Genomic DNA, 18,148 nt, shown 5'->3' on the forward strand with positions numbered 1-18,148 from the left:
TCCCAAGTTGCCCTTAGGGCACCATTAAGGCTAGTGAGAGGGGAATGACCTAAGTGGCAATGGCTAAAGCCAAGTAATCCAAGCCACTATAAATAAATTTGTATGTGATGAAAATCATATGTGGCGAATGTTACATGTTGTCACAATGGCGTTATGCCTCCTTCAGTGCCTATATGGTACGTTAAAATCTATAGAGCGTAACCTCTATAGACTGGGAGACCTCCCTCAATGGAGTGTAAAACGTTGTTGATTGTGACCACTCGAACGGAACCCTTTCTAAACCTTAGAAATTAGAAGCCAAATTGAGTCAGTAACCAAACACTTGATTTATCACAGTGCAAGGGTGGGGAAGAATCTACCCCCAAGACAGTCACCATATATCTCCCAGGATAACAAACCAATTAAGGAGCAATCTTCATTGGTCTAATTTCTGAAAAAAGGCAAAAAAATGGGCGCACCTTAGGGTGTGGCAAGGTTGTTTGAGCTGATAGAGTATCAAGATGTGGGTTGTGATAATACTTGTGAGCTTTTGACCTTAGGAGAGTTTGCTTGATGTGATATTGAATTGCCCAAATACAACGAAAACAAAATGGGGTCTTGAAAAATACTCCAATATTCATGGGAATTTGAAAAAAGTTCCTTAAACAAGTATTTTTTTCATGGTTTTATTCTTTTTGATGTGTCTATTGTGTCCTTTGCTACATTTCACCAAGTTCAAACATTTTAGAAAATACCAAAAATAAAGTGGAATCTCAACCATTTTTTTGTCAAAAACATCATCAAGATAAAATCCCTCAACAAAGTCAAGGTTCAATATCAACAAGATCAAAACCCTGCAGCAAACAAACTTGTCAACATCAACATCAAATCAAACTTTTGCAACATTCTGGAAATAAAGAAAACATCTCACATGTTGTTATCTTAGGTTCAAACCAATCAAGAAAATTGTTAGGCCCAATATGGAAAGCTAATGTACTGAGAGGGGAGGGGTGAATCAGTACTCCAAAACTTTTCTTGAATAATAACTTTACTATTATGCATAAATAGAATAGTGCAGTAACATAAAATAAAGTTAAAGCAAATAGATAACAATCATACATGATTCACTCCATAACACATATATTTTGGTTACGCAAAAACTCTTGGTTAGAGAGAAAAATTGCGGTGGGGATGGCACCCACAACTTCACTACTGCAATAATAAAGTGCTCGGTTAGAGCTACATTTTAGCTATTTTTGATAGCTTACCCTGTTAGGAGTAACAAGATCTGTTAGATCTACCTTGCTAGAGGATTTTACAACATTTAATCTGAATGTTGCACCTGGTTAGAGGCTTTACAATTTATAGACTTGATTAGAGTTTTTTACCCTGTTAAAGGTTTCTCTTTCAACTTCACAATATTACAATAAAATCATTACAAATATCTCCAACTTTACATCTAAAATGTTATAGCTAAGTGCTCAAAATAGATTACCTTGCTTATAGCATACCTCGGTAACCCATATAGTAACTCAGTAAACCCTTCTGTTTACTCTTTTCTTCGACTGTTCTCTAAAAACCTTCTCGGTGACCTCTGTCTCTGTAATAGTCTTCTTACACACACATATACACCCTTAACTCATGCTATATAAATAGATCTCTTAAAACGGTGATCCAATTCATTGCTTCAATCTTACAAACAAGATTCCTTGAATGAATAACTAAACAAATTATTTCATTGGTTAGATTGACCTTAAAATCATACACAATCTTCTAGTGCAATTTCCAATGTGATAACGGTTCGATGTGCCTCAATCTTGTAACACGTTTTCATATGCATGTCCAGGTTCAATGTATCTAGTAACACATTTCACTCGGTGTATGTCAACTCAGTGTGTCATCTTTACTACTTGGTAGACATAAAAAGATACTCGGTAGACAGCTCGGTGTGTACTACGTTCTGTGACTGCTTTCTTCTGTAACCGACTAGACTGTACATACTGACTTCTTTATGTATACCAACTGCATGATTCGATAGTGCTAACCAACTAGAGTATATAGTATGACTTTGAATATAAAAACTAATGGCAACTTGATAAGTAGTAACAATCTCCCCTTTTGACATTAGTTGAGATGTTTGACAAAAACTACTTTCAAAGTCATAACTCAAAAATCTATATACATTGCAAAATGACTATACTTGACAATATATATAATAGTCAATGAAATAGTGTATTCATATATACTCCCCTTATCATTATACTGTACATAACTCTGATTTTGCTTGCTCGGTTTTGTGCTTGTGTGCTCTGCTTACTATCCTTGGATACTCTGCTCGGTATACTCCCCATGTATACAATACTCTAAATACTATATCAAAACTGTATCACCAAAACTGTATCACTCCCTCAATATATTATATTACTCCCCTTATATAGTATCACTCCCCCTTTTTGACAAACATCAAAAACTTAATTTCCATCCGAGGGTGGTAACTAATCAAAAATAGATTTACACTTTTTCTGGGCGTCGGTGAGAGCGACAGAGAGGGCATCCTTTACACTTTCTATTAAAGAAGTTTGTGCTTAAATATCAGCCAATAGGGATATGAAGCCTTCAAGAGTGCTTCCCTTTTATGTAGTAGATAGGCATGTAGCTCGGTTAATCTGTTCTTGAACTAATGAAAGATGAGGAAGGAATAATGTCTGGAGTGTCATTATATCCATCCTAATCTTGTGTTCTTCATTTCTTAGTTCCAATTGTTGAGCCATGAGTTGTTGAAGCTTTGTATAAAAATTCTGAACTGAATTGGGCTCAGTGGTCAATTTATTTAAAAGATCGGTGATCTCTTTCTCAATTGCATCAGTTTTATTCTTGATATCTTTAATGAATATAGAAAATTTACAAAGTTTCTGAAATAAATAAAGAATATGCTTGAGTTGAGGGGACAACTCAGCAATGAATTTGACAAGATTGACTTTCCCAATAGCTAGAGCTTTTTGTACCTCTTCTATCATTTTTGCAGTAAGCTCCTTGTCTTTTAGTTTTCTCAAGTATTCAAATGCATCTACTCCAGATGTTTCTATTTGATTAAGGAGTTCATCCAGTTGAATGTGAATGGCTGCATCGGTGGACACTGTAGCTGAAGGTAGCATATCTGTCAGCAGTGTCTTCACCTTCTGAAGTACTTTATTCTTCTTTTGAATGGCCATCTGTTTTTCTTGTTTGGCCTTTGCTTTGCATAGTTCGCCGAAATCAATAAGTGCTTGCCCCTTTAATTTTGAGATATCCACATTGGGCAACACTATTGTTTTAGATAAATCAACTTTGAAACTATGCTTTTTCACCTTCTTCTCTTTACCTTTGGTTAGTTGGACCAAGACATTAGCTTGAGAGGCTTGCTAACCCTCGGTAGGTTGCTCAGTAGAGGCAACACTTTGGTCGGTTCTTGTAGCCGCTATGGTGTCTTTTGGTGTCTCGGTACTGGGTGTCTCAGCTGCTACATTTTCAGTGCTCGAGGGTGCTTGAGAGGTCTGTTCTTGAGTTGTACCTTCTGTTGCTTTAGACTGGTGACCTTCGGTGCCTTGTGATGTATCCTAAGGAGCTTCGGTAGAGACAGGTTGATTGATCGGTGGGTAAGGCTGAACTTGTTCTAAAATGGATTCACTAGATACAAGTTTTGCATATGTAGTGCCTTCTATCATTTCCTATTCCAGTGCTTCTGCATCCATGACATCTTCATCAATTTGAATAGTGTCAGCTGGGTCTTGCTTGGTAGCATCAGGACCTTGCTCGGTGACATCAGGATCGTGTTCGGTGACATCAACAATTTCAACTTTAGATTGTTCACTGACATCCTTGATTTTGAAGATTTCCTACCATTTTGTTTTTGTCTCATTTTCTACATCAATATATAGCCCATTCATCAGTTTTAAGGCTCTTTGTTTGACAAGAAATTTTGAATTGTAGGTTGTCAAATGTTCCTTTATTTCTGCTACAGACATATCGGGAAATAGATGGACTAGACTTCTTTGTCTAATTTGTTTCTCTGAGTCCATTGCATATTTCCACCTATTATCAATATGCAAGTAAAGTTCATTTGGTAGTGACTTTACTAGTTCTAATGGAGCTAGCCGAAACTTTAGAAGTGTGCAAATAACAACTTCTTCAATTTTTCTCTTCTCATATTCCTAGTCTCATACTTGACATATCTAAATCCTGCAAATCCACCATATTCTTTTAGATTGGCATAGAAGTTTTCAACACTATGTATATTTACCTTCTTGTTCTTTACAATCTGGAATTTGTTTGCATCTTCAGATTCTGTATCACTAGACTCTTTTGCCAGAATGAGTCTCCGAGTAGATTTCTTGTAGGTCTTGGTTACATTGGGAGTAGTAACACTCTTTTGTTTCTTTCTCGGTGATGTAGTTGATGCTCTAGTGTTAAATCTCTTTGTTGGAGGAGTCGGTACGTCCTTTGAAATGTCTTGTTTCTTTCTCTTCAACACTTTACCCTTAGGCAATCCAGTGCTCAATGTTATTGCTGCCTCTTGAGCTTCAGATTCCTCTTCGGTGATGGCAAGAGTGCCTTTGACAGGTGTAGAGGAAGATTCTTCTCCGAATTTCTCTATTAAAATTTTTATCATCTTTGTAGCCTTTCTTGTAGCCTTGGGTACTACAATGCTCATTTTTACTTTTCCCTTCACCTCTTCATAGGTTCCATACCTTAGCTCAGTAGCATGCCTTGGTAATGTAAGATATGTATCAATTTGTTGTTGTGTGATATCAAAGTCAATCTCGTAACCCATTGGTGGCAAAGATTGAGTTCTTGGTTCCACAGCATTCACATAACAGTAATTAGTGTCTACCTCAAAGCATATATCATCCTTATATTTCTCTACTAGCTGGGGTGGAATCCGATACCTATTGTGCATCTTCTCTTGAAATTTGCTGAAGTAGTCATCCATTTATCATTGAAATTATCTCCCAACTTCTTGATAAAGTTATTAATTTGATGGGTGATTGGTCAGTGTAGCTCCCAAACTACTTTACCGATTGATGGAAAGAATTTCTCAAAGTAGAAAAGCATGCATACAAGAAGTGAACCAAACTTCAGTGTATTTGCCGAGTTGTTTTTTGTCGACTTCCTTATTGTGTTCAGGTTCTCAAACAAGTTCTTCAATAACACTTCACATAAGTCAACTTTCATTCCCTTTTTCACAATTTTATAGGCTAAGTCAACTACTACACAGGGTACACTATTTTCCCTTACTGATTGGAAGAAATAGTAACTGATGCTCTGCAAAAGGATTACAAAATTTGTTTGATGGCAACACACACAAGAGCACAAAAAAAAAAAACGTTAGTGTTAGCAACAAAAGATTATCCTAAACAGGCATATCAAGAGAGATATTAAGCATGAAATAGAAAGCATATAAACATAGAATAAAATAGCTAATCGAGATGCTCATAGTTGCTCCTCCCTTGTTCCTCTCCTCTCCAAGTCCCAAATGAGTGTAGCTCTCAGCTTTTGGCACTATCCATGGATGCCATATGGAGATTCAAGATGGTTGAATATGATAAGCAAATGCTATGCAAGTGTAGACAATGATGCTATGAAAAAGCTCTATGCTAATACCTGTATAACAACAATACTCTAATGCTTCCTTTTTGCTTGAGGAGAAGGGTTCTATTTATAGAAGAAATGGGGAAATGAAGGGTTAAGATTGAGAAATCTTAACAAGGGTTAGGATTGAAATATATTCAATCCATGTGAGACTTTCAACCCAATCCCATGTTGACAAGTGTCACCATGAGGAGGCTTGAGAGGAGAGATAAGAAGCATTAAATGCTTGAGGGGACATGATGGTTACCCTAGTCAAAGAAATAAATGCTTTGAAGAGACACATGGGTTACATGAGGGTTAAGTTAGGGGTCAAAGTCCTTAACCATGGGTGCAAGTGGAATTAACCATTAATGGTCATGTAAGAGCCATAAGTGGTTTGGAAGACTTTAGAGGTTAATTTGTTGAACACACAAATCATTAATTGTTTTTCAAAGACTTTAGAGTCTTTGAGAAGTGACTCCAATTTGCTTAGGAATGTGACAATATTTAGGGGATGGATTAGGTTAATTAGGAAGGGTTTAGAAGAATCTAGAAGGGGTTTAGGCATGGAAGTGGATTTTGTAGGAAAATGCAAGTGGGAGGAATTTTGGTATTTTCAATTAAAATAAAATCATTTATTTCAATTAAATGGTGTAATTTGTATTTGGATAAATATTCAAATAAATATTAATTTATTTAAATGAGAAAAAGGAAGATAAAACATTAAAATGCTTGAAGACTTTGAGGGAAACCATTAAAGGCTTGAAGACTTTAAGGAAAACCATTAAAGTCTTAAGAAGACTTTAAGGGAAGCCATTAAGTTTGAAGACTTTAAAGCCATCAAGTTTGAAGACTTTAAGGGAAACCATTAAAGGCTTAAGAAGACTATAGAAGGAAGCCATCAAGTTTGAAGACTTTAAAGCCATCAAGTTTGAAGACTTTAAGGGAAACCATTAAAGGTTTCAAGTGGGTGAGGATAAATAGGATTTTAAATAAATAATTTATTTAAAATAGTTGTGCAACTTGCTTTTGTAGGAAAATACAAGTGGGTGGAGGATAAAGGTGATTTAAATAAATTATTTATTTAAAATAATTGTGCAACTTGCATTTGTAGGAAAATGCAAGTGGGTAGAGGATAAAGGTGATTTAAATAAATGTTAATTTATTTAAATGTGAGAGGTGGGATTTTGGGGGATTTAAATAAATATTAATTTATTTAAATGTGAGAGAATATTTAATTAAATAAATATGATTTATTTATTTAATTAATGGTCTGAATTTGGTTAAGTGAATTAAATCAAATAAATTGAATAATTTATTTAATTAATAGGAGAAGAGGGTTAAGATGAATTAATTAAATATTGATTTAATTAATTATTAATTAATGGTTAAATAATCAAATAAATACTAAGTATTCATTTAATTAAGTGGACAGATTTATGTGACTATAGTAACCAATTACTCTAATGGAAAACTTAAGGTCTGCATCAATGACATTGTTCAATTTCAGTCCTCTGTAATTAGATTCTACTCCGGTTAAACTGATTAACTCCTTCTGTGATATCATCTTCTGAGCTCATGCATGATCATAAATAGGATAACCGGTGATCACATGAATGATTTCCTTGGTGATTTTGAATGGTTGCTCTTCTAGCCACATGAAATCATCATGAACTCTACTCAAAACAAACTTAACCCATTGGGGCTTGAACACACAAGGGTAGGTTAGGGCTTCAGTCAATCCCTTGATTCTGATGTGTTCATACTTGTTGTTTAATACACCATCGGTACATAATTCATCATAGGTGTCTCTAATCTCAACATGACCAAGTTCTTCAACACGGCATTTGGTGAAGAATCTCACATCTTCAACTAACAAGACTCAATCCGGGATGAGTGAAAAGGCAGTTTTGTCATCCGGTTCAGAGGCGACTTTAGGAGTCAAAGTGTATTTCAGTGAGGGCTTCTCTATATTCTTGACAACTATGGGATCTTGGATCTTGGGTGCCATTGTAGATTTCAGGTAAAAACTTAGCAAACTATCCTTAGGGTTTGATGGTTTACAAATGGCAGACATTTCACACTCAGCAGATAATAGCAATTTAATAAGATTGGTAAACTAGCTTGACAGTGTGATGAGATTTGATGTAAATACCTTGGATTCGCTTTGAATGAGGTTTGATCACCTTGATTCACTCTGCTCTGCTCTCTTGAAAACTTGGTAAGTGTAAATGACTGCGAAAATGCTTTTAAGTACACAAAATACCTTATCGGGCTCCGTGTGGGTTAGGTCAAAGATATTAAATGCACTCGGTTCACCTTTTAACTGATTTACTTTCTTTTTTTTAACCGAGTAACCAAATTTCCTTCATTTACCGACTTGATAGGCTTCCTGTATTCACCGACTTGACAGGTTTCCTGTAAAGTACTTTTGATAGAATTTCAACTTATTAATGCATCTTAACTATGCAGATTTTGAATTTTGCACATAATAGAATAGGAACTGTTATGATTTTAACCTTCAGAGAATGCAGTCCCTTCATACCTTTTCTAATTAATTTGGAATAGGTGCACCTAACTCGGTAGGTAAGGTGCTTTCTTCATTTGACACAATTTCCTTCTTTTTCCAAATCATCTTTAATTTCTCTTTTATTTCTTCAGTGTCTCCTCTAGGTTGATCTCTGCAATCTCCAGCTAAATGTCCAACTTTGTGACAATGAAAACATGCCATACTAGGATTTCTCCATGATCTTCGATTGTTCATTCCAAACCTTATAAAATAGTTGGCACTAATATTTCCATATCTTCCACAACATTCGCACCATATCCTTGTGTTGTAATCCCATGGTACTGCTTCATATTGTCTGTAAGGATTTGTGTGAGTTCAGTAACCTCTAGTGTTTGCTCAGTGTGCAGACCACATGTAGCTCTTTTTCTTAAGCCAACACTTCTCAGTACTATGTCCATATCTATTGCAGTTTCTACAAAACCCTTTGAATTTTTCCTTCTGATAGTTGTTAACAGACTTTGTCCTACATTGATTAGATGTGTGACCATATTTATTGCAATTGTAACAATAACCATTGGACTTAGTGATATTTAGTTGCTTACCTTTTTTGATTTGGCACATGTTGGCAGTATGACCTTGATTTCCACAGTAGTAGCAAATAGGCTTCTTTCTTTTGATGTTATTCCTATTTCTAGCTTGCTTTGATGATTCTCCTCTCTCGGTAGTATGAATTCCTTTGTAACCAAGTTCTGCATCTTTGTTGAGTCTTCTTGTATTCAATTTCTCATCCAACATCTTTGATGCTTCATAACTCTTCTTTAGTGTTTCTTTGGATTTCTTCTTTGTTTCAAGTTCGTCGGTCAACCTTGATACTTTGAGTTTCAATGCTTGATTTTCATCATTCTTTAGAATTGCTTCATGATGTGCATAACCTAGTTGATTTGTCATATTTTGTTGAATCCCAGTCAACCTTATGATTTCATCATTCTTATCAGATACTAAGACTTCAAGTTGTTGTTTCTCTCTTTGTATATCTCTTGCTTTATCCTTAATTGTCCTCAATGCATCTAGATTTTCAGTCATCTATGTACTGAAATGTTCTTGTTCTCTTTTCATTGCTTTTATTTGATCAGCCAATATTTTGTTCTTTTCTTTCAATACCCCAATCATTTCTTCAGTCTCTTCAGATATACTATTCTCAGATGATGTCTCAATTTGTTCCACTAACTCTTGAGAATCCTGCAAGTCATCAGATAATCTTCTTCTTACTTTCAGAGATTTTTGCATTTGCCTTTGCATGTTTGCAATCACTTGATTAGCATGATCCAGCTCTTCTTTTAGATACACAATCCTCCGAGATTGTTTGTAGCCTTCCATTGATAAGATCTTTCTCTTTAGGTAGTTAAACCTTTTTCCAAGATTCAAGCTCTGATACCAATTGTTAGGCCCAATATGGAAAGCTAATGTACTGAGAGGGGAGGGGTGAATCAGTACTCCAAAACTTTTCTTGAATAATAACTTTACTATTATGCATAAACAAAATAGTGCAGTAACATAAAATAAAGTTAAAGCAAATAGATAACAATCATACATGATTCACTCCATAACACATATATTTTGGTTACGCAGAAACTCTTGGTTAGAGAGAAAAATTGTGGTGGGGATGGCACCCACAACTTCACTACTGCAATAATAAAGAGTGCTCGGTTAGAGCTACATTTTAGCTATTTCTGATAGCTTACCCTGTTAGGAGTAACAAGATCTGTTAGATCTACCTTGCTAGAGGATTTTACAACATTTAATCTGAATGTTGCACCTGGTTAAAGGCTTTACAATTTATAGACTTGATTAGAGTCTTTTACCCTGTTAAAGGTTTCTTTTTCAACTTCACAATATTACAATAAAATCATTACAAATATTTGCAACTTTACATCTGAAATGTTATAGCTAATTCTATGTGCTCAGAATAGATTACCTTGCTTATAGCATACCTCGGTAACCCATATAGTAGCTCGGTAAACCCTTCTGTTTACTCTGTTCTTTGACTGTTCTCTATAAACCTTCTCGGTGACCTCTGTGTCTTTGTAACAGTCTTCTTACACACACATATACACCCTTAACTCATGTTGTAAATAGTTCTCTTAAAACGGTGATCCAATTCATTGCTTCGATCTTACAAACAAGATTCCTCAAATGAATAACTAAACAAATTATTTCATCGGTTAGATTGACCTTAAAATCATACACAATCTTCTAGTGCAATTTCCAATGTGATAACGGTTCGATGTGCCTCAATCTTGTAACACGTTTTCATATGCATGTCTAGGTTCAATGTATCTGGTAACATGTTTCACTCGGTGTATGTCAACTTGGTGTGTCATCTTTACTGCTCGATAGACATAAAAAGATACTCGGTAGACAGCTCGGTGTGTACTGTGTTCTGTGACTGCTTTCTTCTGTAACCGACTAGACTATGCATACCGACTTCTTTGTGTATACCGACTGCATGATTCGGTAGTGCTAACCGACTAGAGTATATAGTATGACTTTGAATATAAAAACTAATGGCAACTTGATAAGTAGTAACAAAAACATCATGGATTGGAATTATGCATTTCGTAGGGAAGGTGAAGAATTCATCTCTTCCATTCCTATTCCGTTAGCATCCATAGAAATCTTAGCTCAACAAATCAATACTTTGCAACAACAAATGAGAGACATGACTAGTCCTAGCAACCATAGGGGTTGGTTAGAAAATATGATGAGGGAGGTGATAACCACGAGGGAATCATTATTAGGCCAACCTTCATCTTCTTGTGAGACCATTCAAACATGCCAACCTTCATTCTTCAACAAAATCATTCCTACCTCAGTTCAACCAATATTAGAGTCATGTCAACCTTCTTTCAACCCAACATATCAATCATACCAATCATATCAACCCAACATTCAAAGTAACTCTTTCAACCAAAATCAAACCTTTTTCAACCAAAATCAAGCCTCTTTCAACCAAAATCAAACCTTTTTCAACCAAAATCAAGCCTCTTTCAATCAAAATCAAGCCTCTTTCAAACAAAATCAAACTCCTTTCAACCAAAATCAAACCTCTTTCAACCAAAATCAAGCCCCTTTCAAAAAAAATCAAACTCCTTTCAACCAAAATCAAATCTCTTTCAACCAAAATCAAACCCCATTCAACCAAAGTCCAAAACAAAATTCACACCAACCCAACATTCAAAATCCTTTCAACCAAAATCAAATCCCTTTCAAAAAAAAGTCCAAGTCAAAACTCATTCAACCAAAATCAAACCTCTTTCAACCAAAATCATTCTCCTTTCAACCAAAATCAAATCCCTTTCAACCAAAGTCCAAATCAACCACATATATCCACCATTTCATCATCCCTTAAGGTTACACAAGACCAATCCATGCTATCTTCATCCAATAGTACAATCTCCCAAGGGCTATCCATAGCACAAATCCAATCTAATCCAAGTAATGATTTAGAGAGTATCATTCAATATCTTTTCTCATCAAGTCAAAAGGTTGAAACCTTCCAAAAATATCCCATGCAAACTCCCCCATGTCAGGAGGAGAATCCAAAATCAAAAGAAATCAATCATGAAATAAATCGAGATCAGGAACAAACCTTTTCATCATACCCAATTTTTAATCAAGATCCCATCGACCAAGAGTCTTATGATGATCCCCTCATTCTTTTATATTCCACTCATAATAACACCCTTGTTTCTCAAGAGAAAGATGTTCTTTCAAGTACCATCCAACATCCACCTCCTAAACAAGATCCTATTATCATTTTTCCTAGTCTCTCTCATGATTCCAATACACAAGTTGTTCATGAACCCCTTATCAATAAAATTAACAATCCAAATCATACTACACATGACAACTTGTCAACAATGGTATGTGCACCATCATTAAATGCCAATGTCGTGATAGAAACAAGCATAACACCAGCTAATGAAATCAACACCCATATTGTTACATCATCTTCTTCAAGCACAAGCATAACATCAGCTAATGAGATCAACACCTGGTTGGCTTTATTATACTCTTCAAGTGCATCAATAAAAATAGGCATAACACCTGCTCATATCGCAACTTTGAAACCAAAATATATTTGCCTCATACACCCACACTTGAAAGACTGGGGGCAAGAAGGTCTACCATAGCTGAATTGGTTTGAAAATAACGAGGCTATAGCTGAAACTATACATGAAAGACTCCTAGCTGCATATCCTATTGAAAAAGATAGGTTCATCCAACTCTTCAAACAAAGACCAATGAATTATCTACACAAAGTTCATACCAACTCAATAACAACATGCACCTAAAAATATATTACATCTAAGGGTGGGTTCATTTCAAATTTTCAGTGTTGCATTTGTATATTTCTTTACTGCATTGCATATCTCCATTTAAGAGTGCATCATAGTTTCTTGCATATCACCATTGCACAACATATAGTTGCATATCATTATTATTTTCTCATATAGTTGCATCAATAAATATATGATGATTGTCTAAGTCATTCACCTATCTGCGCTGAAAGGAATGAAGGTTGTCTCATTTCCTAGATACTTATTTATGAAGTCTTTAGGAGGCCTTTAGTCATTCATCTTCAATGTCACCTTGTGATTAAGCTTTATCCTTGGTTGGGTAGAAGTTTCACTATCAAGTCTTGTTACCCAAAATCTATTAATTGCTATATCTCACACATTAATCAAAAGCTCTAAGTCATTATAGATACCTAGTTGGCATGTGGCTACTGAAAAATCCAATATTCTCCTTGAGCGCCGCTATAATTGTCATACCCAAGTAGGTTTCATTACTTGCAAGTCAAGGCAAGAAAAAGAAAAAAAAAAGTCTTATGTATCTCAAAGCAAAAAATAAAGTAAAATGATATAATATTGAAATATCACGCATACAAGTGTGACAAAAAAAAAGCTTGACTATGGGAACATGCAAGTAACTCCATCAGGGCTATGGATGCCTACTGGAAATGGAGCAATATTTGAGATATTACAATGCATAACCTCATTGAAGCCCTAAAAGCTAGTTGGCAGCGAGGCTCTATCCAGGTTGCTTTTGAAGTCAGAATAACTCACGTAGCTAGCCACATAGGATTCCAAGGGTCTTTGATGGTTATAAGAGTCAGAATAAAATCAATTGCATACATATGGGCAAAAGAAGATCAATGTTTCAAGAATTGATGGAGAAGTTTTGTGCACCTCCATTCATAAATTTTGGTTACATAGTGTGTTAGGTTGGATGGTCTAATTCTTTTGATAATGGATTGAACTCCTATATTTGAAACGTTTTGTACCTTTAATCCAATTAGTGCATTTCAGAATGAAAGACACACACAATCATCCTTGTTCAAATAGGAACTGCATTTTTGTCATGCATCCTGCATTAGCATAACTCACATCAAAAATTTCATTATCTCCACCATATTATGCATCATCATGTTATCATCATAGGTCTGCATACTTGGGGGCATAACTGAAAAAATCCTAAAAATCAAATAAAGTCTTGAAAAAAAACAATCAAAAACATTCAGATAAAGTCTTGAAAAAATCAATCAAAAACATTCAAATAAAGTCCTGAAAAAATCAATCAAAAAACATTCAGATAAAGTCCTAAAAAAATCAATAAAAAATATTCACAAAAAACAATCAAAAAATCAATCAAAAAAATCACAAAATGTCATGAAAAATAAAAAATAAAAATCAAAGCAAGAAAGCATGGGTCATCCATCAAATCAAATCAATAACAAGCAAACTCTCAAAGTCTACAGTCAAACTGATCACATGTCTTGTTAATCAATCAAACTCTATCAAACCTCAACATGTCTTATACAAGGAAGGGTACACTCGAAACTAGATAGATCAATCTTATATAGGGTACTCACTCTTTGAGACCAGACATTCCTATCAATGATCACACAAATCAAAACAATGACATAGATTAGCATGATTATTGGATTTTATCCAAGTTAGTCTTATCTTTATCAGTTAATGGCAGGTCATGTTTCATCAATACCAAAAACATTTAAAACCCATAAAAATAACAAAACATTCGAAAAAAGTCTTGAAAAAATAAAAAATTAGAAAACGTCAAAATCAAACAAAAACATTCAAATACAATCCTGAAAAAAGAACAAAAACATTGGAAAAATACCAAAAACCCCTAAGCATCGAAAAATCAATCAAAAACAAACTAAAAAATCAAAAAACATCAAAAACTTACAATAAATTGTCTCACAAGAATCAAACACCCCAACAGATGTCCAGCAAACACTTCACACAAAGTTAAACAAAGGATACAACTATCTTGTCAAAACGTCTGCAATCACACTGATCAACTATCTAATCTATTGATTTATCAAACTATCAACGTGATCAATATCTTGTCTTAAATAGAATCAGTACACTCGAAACCAGACAGATCGGTCTTATACGAGGTCCAAAACTTCTGAAACCAGACATTATCAAAATCACACCAAACATATCAAAGCAAAGGCACTGTCAGTCTAACTGGTGAGTTTTGTCTACTTCGGTTGACTCTTTTTATCAAATTGGCAAAGATCATTTCTTTTAGCCACTCAAGGATGTCCAAAAGTGACTAGAGGAGCCATGATGGGTATGATTCTTTTCTTTGTTTGTTGTTTGTGGTTTGAACCAATGAAGTTCTGGGGCAATTGCTCTAGTGCATGTCTGTGATAGGAGCAATCATCTTGTGAATGCCACACATACCTCGACCCCTAGTGTAATTCCCAAAATGGAGGGTTCATTCCTTGTTTGTTACGTGTTTGTTTCTTTACAATGAGATATCTATATATCTTGGTTCCTTATACCTTGGTGTAATAAGCTCCATTATTATATAATAAGGCTCAATGATGATAATGAATTGCACCATGAATAAAACAATGAAGACTTTCTCATCAAAATTTCTATCATATCATCTATTATCACATCAAAATATGGCTTACAAAGATTGATTCAGTTGATTGATCATTTTCTACGTCTAACAACCAACAATTCTTCTAAGATACTCAACATGTATTTTGACACACAAAATTATAATAAACATCATCACATTGCATGTTCATTACCATTCCATACTCATAATAAAGTTTTCATCAACCATTATGCATCACAACATAAAACTACATCAAATCACTACATGATATCACATTCATATTGCACTCATCATCACAATAAGGAAACATTAGACCATGAAGTTCACCATCAAAAAGCACATCAAGAAAACATATTATATATATCATAAATGTGTCAAAATACATCGTATCTACATCATCAAAATCAATATCCAATCTCTCAACCTATACTGCCTCTATCAATAGGTGCATCTCGACTAGCTCCAGCCTGTCCTGATGGTGCTCTAGGTGGACCCATCACTCCCCCACTGCTATTATGTCAAGAAGTAGATCAACTTGATCTTCTCCCCATGAAATCCATAAAACTAGGTTCCCTCTAACCCTTAGGGATAGCTCTCTCATAAGCCTATCAATAATAAATAGCCTCATGTGCAGCAGCAAAATATCTATCTGCTTGGCTACGTGCCTTTGTCACTGGCCCAAATAACTGATCATATGCATCCATAGTGATCTGAGTCCGCCTAACTGCCTCATCCTTCTCCCACTGTAATCAATCTCTATTAACAGCTATCCAATCCCTCTCCGCATTCAAATCCTCCATCGCATGTCGATACTGATCCCTATCCTCCATCCGTCATTGCCGCAAAGTAGCGACCAAGTTCTCTAAACACCTAACCTGATCTCTCAATCCCTCCTCATCTCCTATGTCCACACCTATAGACTCTACAACCTGGGGCATCTCCACATCATTACCATCATCCCCGCCCTCATCTTTGCTCGATGACCCTGATCCTAACTCATCACTATCATCAAAACTGCTCATGGATGTAGTCTCTCCACCAATATCCACATCCTCCCTATCACTATCCACCTACCCTACAACCATTGCTATCATATCTATACCTCCTCCACCTCTACCTCCTCCACCTCTACCTCCTCCACCTCTATCCTCTCCACCTCTCCCTCTAGGACCCTTGCAATGTCTAATATGTTGAGCACCAATCAAAATTGTCAGATCTATCAAAGGTATAGGCCTATGTTGTATCTACCAATACACTATATTGAGCTGTGGACCCTGGATTCGCTACACCAAGCCGACATCCCCATAAAATAGGAGCAAGAGTGTCAAACTCAACAATAGCAACATGAGGCTGAATACAAGCACCCCAATCACCAACCTCTCGAGTAGTGCGAGCAAAATAAGTTGTCACGTCTGGAATACCCTATACTTCCCCAAACTGTCTAAGCAAATGGCCACGAAGATGCATATCAATAACCCTGTGACTACCCACATCTCGACCAATAAGATATCTATGTTGTCGATAAAAAAGAATATGTTGAGCATCATCAGTCCAACTAGGATAAGTAAGATAAGGTCTCCATGAGAAGTACTGTAAGATATCAATCTAATGACGCCAATACAAGATATTACCCGATGCCCTATACCTCACACCAACAAGCATATGGTTGCTCTGGCTCTATATATATGTGTGTAATGTAGGATAGAAGATAGCTATATGCTCCCAAGCCCATGTCTGAAGCAAAGTAATACCACATCCAACTGATTTCTGCTACAAGGAAACAACCCCATGCATCTGATGATACAAAGTGGAAAGAACACAAGGACCCCAAGAAAACACACGTCTGTCAATAATCATATCATGTATAACACGTCCCCATCCAACAGGAAAACCATGGGCACATCTATCAGGAATCAATAATCCAACAACAGTACAAGCAAGCACAATGGTGAGATCATCATAATCAAAATCATCCCAACAAATATTATAACGTTTACAGATATGTAGATCCTGCTCCTCACACTCGAATAATGTACACAAAGCTGAAATACCATCATCACGATCAAAAGTAACTCGCCTACCAGATATCGGAATGTGTAAAATACGCCACACATCCTCAAGTGTGATAGATGCCTCACCAGTCAGTAGATGAAAAGAACATGTCTCTGAATGTCACCGCTCAACCAAAGCAATAATCATAGCCATGTTGGTCGTAACCTCAAGCAAATGTGTTATATAATATAATCCAACCTATCATAACAAGGCGATATCCTCTGCATCCAACTCATGATGTTGATCAAGACTATCTGGTCATGTCTGCCTAGCAAGAAGTACTGGATAATGTGCCTGCATTTGGAAAATATAAAAAATGAGTCAACTATGTCATCAAAACTATCAGGACACATAAACTGAAAGAAAAAGGCCTTTATTATCAATTGTGAGTCAAAATTACCAATTGCAAAACAAAATAAGCAAATGCAACATACTTATGTCAAATGCGATACAAAACTTTCAAACGCGATCCAAAATATTCAATTGCGATTCAATTTTATCATATGCGACACAAAGTTAACAATTGTGACATAAAACATCAAGTGTGAAGTGTTAAACTCAATTGCGACATAAATAAGTCAATTGCAGCAATATCGATACTCAATTGCGACATACATAAAAAATGACACACCAAAAAATGATTAAAAAATTTGCAAAATATAGACATAAACTGGCAAAAAAATCAAGCAACTCATCATGCCACTAGTGTCGGGAGGTCTCTGCTAAGATCACACTCGCTCAGATAAATGCAACCTTTGTCTATGACCTGCCATTTCGCTCCAAGGACGCCATAAGCTCTAATCTCTCTAAGAAATTCTTTTAAAACAAAAAATGCAAATGAGCTCAAATCCATACCAATCCTCGATTTATAAGCTCAAAAATTAGGGTTTCTTAACATAAATTCCCATGGACTCCTCTAGCTTCAACGCAATTTTAGACATAGCAAACGAGATCGAAACTCTTTCAAACTTCATATTAACACCATCTAGCATATTTCTGAAAAAATGGTCTTCGATCCAAAATTTTCCAACCACTTTTTCTGAGGGGGCATTAGAC

The sequence above is a fragment of the Cryptomeria japonica genome, chromosome 7 (genome assembly GCF_030272615.1).
Source record: "Cryptomeria japonica chromosome 7, Sugi_1.0, whole genome shotgun sequence".
Lineage (NCBI taxonomy): Eukaryota > Viridiplantae > Streptophyta > Pinopsida > Cupressales > Cupressaceae > Cryptomeria > Cryptomeria japonica.